Source organism: Lutra lutra, chromosome 14, assembly GCF_902655055.1.
Source record: "Lutra lutra chromosome 14, mLutLut1.2, whole genome shotgun sequence".
Taxonomy (NCBI): Eukaryota; Metazoa; Chordata; class Mammalia; order Carnivora; family Mustelidae; genus Lutra; species Lutra lutra.
Window position 1 is genome coordinate 12476634 of NC_062291.1, and position 5129 is coordinate 12481762.

Here is a 5129-nt window from a genome sequence, read left to right on the forward strand (position 1 = left end):
TGAAATGTCAAGAACAGACCTAGACTATCACAGAATGTGGCTGATTAAGCAGCAGTGAGTTTGAAAGGACAGACTCCAATTTTGAAAGAAGTTCTGTGAGTAAAATGCTATCAAACAGCACCACATGCTGCAGAAAAACTGTTCGTGAAAGGAAGCATCAACTGATACAGCAAAATGTGCCTTGCTGCTGCTAGAGACGGCCATGGCCACCCAGCCTTCAGCAACCACCACCCCGACCAGTCCGCAGCCAACAACACTGAGGACCCACAACCAGCAAAAAGAATATGATTCCCTGAGAGCTCAAGGACAATGAGTAGCATATTTTGGGAATGAAATATTTTAAAATCAAGGTGTGTACTATTTTTTTCTTTAGATATAATGCTATTGAGCACTTTAATAGACTACGGTAGGATATAAACGTAACTTTGATAAATACTGGGAAACAAAAAATGCATTTGACTCGCTTAACTGTGACACTTGCTTTATTGTCATGATCTGGAACTGAACCTGCAACATCTCTGAGGTACGCGTGTATCTGACAAAGAACTATAATCCACAATGTACAAAGGACCTCGAAACTCATCAGCAAAACCACAACCCAGTTAGAAAATGGGCAAAAGTCAAGAAGTAGTTCAACAAAGAGCAACACAAGACAGCAAATAAACAAACGAAAACATATGAAACACCATTAGGGAATGCAAGCAGGACACCTGGGTGGCTCAGGTCATGAGCCCAGGGTCCTGGGATGGAGTCCTGCCTTGGGCTCCCTGTTCAGCAGGGAGCCTGCCACTCTCCCTACTGTGCTCTCTGACAAATAAAATCTTTAAAAAAAAAAAAAAAAAAAAAAGGGTAAAATGACAACAAGCTATTACTACATACTTATCAGAATTTTTTCAAGATTTTATTTATTTGACACAGACAGGGAGAGCGAGCAAGAATGAGAGTGTGCACACACATAAGAATCAGGTAGAAAGGCAAAGGGAGAGGGAGAAGCAGGCTATGAACAAGAAGCCCGATGCAAGGGCTCGATTCCAGGACCCCAGGATCATGACCTGAGCCGAAGACAGACCCTCAACCAGCTAAGCCACCCCTATCAGAACTGTTAAAACAAAAAAATAGTCCTAACACAAATGATGGTGAAGATGCAGAGAAATAAGATGATTTATATTATTATTTATATTTATTTTTGGGAAAGAATTTATATTTATTATTGGGAAGACAAAACAGTGCATTCATAGCAGCTTATTTGTAATAGCCAAAAACTGCAAAACCGCAGATCTATCAATAAATGATTAAACAAACTATGATAAATAAATAAATAAATAAAATGGAACACTACTCAGCAACTAAAAGGAATGAACCATTGATACAATAACTTAGATGAATATTCAAGGTGTTATGTCGAGGTAAAGAAACTAATCCCAAAGTGACATACATACAAATCTATGTAACATTTGAACTGACAGTGGCAGAGCACACAGGAGTGAAGAGGCTGTGGTTATAAAAGGGCAACAGTAGAGGTCCTTATGATAATGGAACTATAGAGTATTTTGACTATAGGGGCAGATACACAAAACCTACACAAGTGACAAAGTTGTACTGTACTAAATGTATGCAAACAAATGAAAAGAAGAAAAACTGGAGAAATCTTTCTAAGGCCCCAAAATTTTATCAATGTCAATATCCTGGATATGATATTTATACAACAGTTTTGCAAAATTTTACCATTAGTGAAAACTGGGTCAAGTGTTCCCAGGACTTGCATATATCATTTTTTATTTTTTTTTTAATTTTTCTTTTTTTAAAGATTTTATTTATTTATTTGACAGAGAGAAATCACAAGTAGGCAGAGAGGCAGGCAGAGAGAGAGGAGGAAGCAGGCTCCCTGCTGAGCAGAAAGCCTGATGTGGGGCTCGAACCCAGGACCTGGGATCATGACCTGAGCCGAAGGCAGCGGCTTAACCCACTGAGCCACCCAGGCGCCCCACATATATCGTTTTTTAAAAGTGCATTGGAATCTATAGTCCTCTCATAAAAAGAAGTATTTCAATTTAGAAAAATAGCAAGATGGTAGTTCACCTCAGAACTTGCTCCAAATAAAAGCATTAAAATAGAAGCTAGCGATTATCAGAAAGGATAAGAAAGCAAGAGTCAACTCTATCCTATAAAAAAAATTCACTTTACATTAAAAGAGAAATATAAACTACAGAAAGATGGTATTAGATATACCATACAAACAATAATCTTAAGAAGCTGAAGTAGTCATACTAATGTAAAAAAAGTAGATTTCAGGAAAAGGAATTTCACCAGGAATAAAGAGGAAAATTTCACAATGAGAAAGAAGATGCAACAATCTTAATGCAACTGTACCTAAAATAAGAGCTTCGTTATGTGAGAAACTGACAACAAAAAAACACAAAATGACAATTACACCTGGACACTTCAACATACTTTTCTCAGGAATTGATAAAACAACTGAAAGGGAAATGAAGCATGAGTATGTATAAGCTGCAAAACATTATCAACCAACTCACATTTTAGAACATCTTGTGCAGTAACAGCAGAATAGTCTTTCCAAGTTCACGTGGAACATTCACCAAGAAAGATAAACTTAAGGAAAACCATAAAGATTATATTCTCTGAACACCAAACAAGTTAGAAATGAAAAGAGTATCTGAAAAAAATTCCAAATATTTAGAAATCACATATGCTTTTCTAAGTAACTCATGGTAGGGTGGGTGGAGAGACCTTAAGGTAAATTAGAAAATATTTTTAACTAAATGAAAATGAACACATAACTTCCCAGAATTTCTAGATCCTGGAGTGAAATTCAGAACTTTAAAAAACTTATAATTAAAATGAAAACATTATTAAAGCCAATGAAAACCCAGCTTTCATTTTAAGAAGTTAAAAAAAGAACCAACCCCATAGTGAATGAAATGATAACAATAGTAGAGAAGTGAACATAAGTCAATGAAATAGAAAAAGCACAGAGAAAAATCAGTGAAACCAAAAGTTCATTCTTTTGAAAAACATAATCAGTAAAACTGATAAATTTCCTCCAAACCAAGGAAGGAAAAGAGAGAAAACAAATTACCAATGTAAAAACGAGAGGGGCAACCAGCACAGATCATACAGACATCATTCTTTATGAATAATGACACAACTGTCTTTAACACAGAATCTGCAAATCAAACTCAGCAATATATAAATGAAGGATCACAACCAAGTGGATTTTTACAGAAATACAAGGTTGTTTGAACATTTAGAAATATGTAAATGTAATTAATCACATCAGAAGAATTTCAGAAGGAATCATATGATTATTAGATTTTGTGCTTAAAAGGCCAAAAGAAAAAATATCAACATTTATTCATGATATAAAACTGAGCAAACTCGAATTAAAAACAACATTCTGTACCTGACATGAAACATATGGTAAACGACTCAGTGCTGTCCCCTAAGACAGAGAGTAAGGCAAGGGTGTCTTTTGTCACCAGTTCTCTTCAGCATTGTAGTGAGAATGCAGAAAAGGAAAAGAAAAAAAAAGATGTGAACAGCATAAAGGTTGAAAAGAAAGAAGCAAGTACAGGCGACATGATCATATACAATTAGAAAATCTTATGGAATCAGAAAAGCTACCAAGACGATGTTTGTTTATCAAGATTACAGGAAACAAGGTCAATACGCAAGGATCAACCATATTGCTATAGATTAACAAAAAACTACTAAAAGTGAAATTATATAAACAATACTACTTATAATAGCCTTCAAAGCAAGAGAGACTTAAGGATAAACCTAACAAAACAGTATATATATATTATATATATATATAATATTAATATATATAACATGTATATATGTTGTTATATATAGATATATATTTATATATATAAATATCATTATTATATAATATATATAATATAATATAATTAATATTATATTATATATATTACTCAGGCAATACAAAATGCTGCCAAGAGAAAGACCGAATTAAATGGTGAGACAGATGATATTCATGGGTCAGAAAAGTTAGTATTATTAAAATGTCAACTTTCCCCAGACATACAGAATCAATAAAATCCTAAAAGCAATATTAAGGCAATCTTTGTTTTTGCTTTTTTTTTTTTTTTTTTTTTGGAAACTGACAGGCTCATTCTGAAATATACACAGAAATGCAAAAGATTTGGAAGGGCCAAAACAATTCTGGACAAGAGAACAAAGTTGGAGAATTTATACAGTTTCCTTTAAAGGCTTATTAACAAAGATATGGGAATACAGACAACACAGAGAAGTTAAACAGATCAGTGGGACAGAATAAAGCTTCCATAGGTAGAAACCACCCCCAACACATACAAAGACAAATAATCAACTGGAGGTCTTAAAAGGTGCCAAGGTAATTCGATGGAGAAAAGACAGTCTTTTGAACAAATGGTGCTGAAAAAATTGAATGTTCAAATGGAATAATATAAATTTCAACCCTTAAAACACTATACATAAAAATGTATTCCAAAGAGATTGTATACCTAACACAGAGCTAAGGCATTTAGAAAACAAGGGGGAAAATCTCTGATACTATTGTTAAGATCTCTTAGAAAAGATTAAAACTGGTAAGCTGGACTTTTATCTAAATGAAAAACTTCTTCTAAAAAGCCACAAACTAGAGGGGGAAAAGGCACAGAATGGGGGAAAATATTAAAAAAAAAAAAAATCCTTATAACTCAAAAATAAGCCAAATAACCTACAAAGTGGGCAAATGATTTAAATAGATGCTTCACAAAATAAGATACACAAATGGCCAATAAGTAAGTGAAAGATGCATATCATTATTTATCAGGGACATGCAAATGAAAAGCATAGGGAAATGCCACTATGCACATTACTATGGCTACATTAAAAGTAACAATACCAGGGGCACCTGGGTGGCTCAGTGGGTTAAGCCTCTGCCTTCGGCTCAGGTCATGATCTCAGGGTCCTGGGATCGAGTCCCGAATCAGGCTCTCTGCTCAGCCTGGAGCCTGCTTCCCTCTCTCTCTCTCTGCCTGCCTCTCTGCCTACTTGTGATCTGTGTAAAATAAACAAAATCTTAAAAAAAAAAAAAAGTAACAATACCAAGTATTGACCAAAAC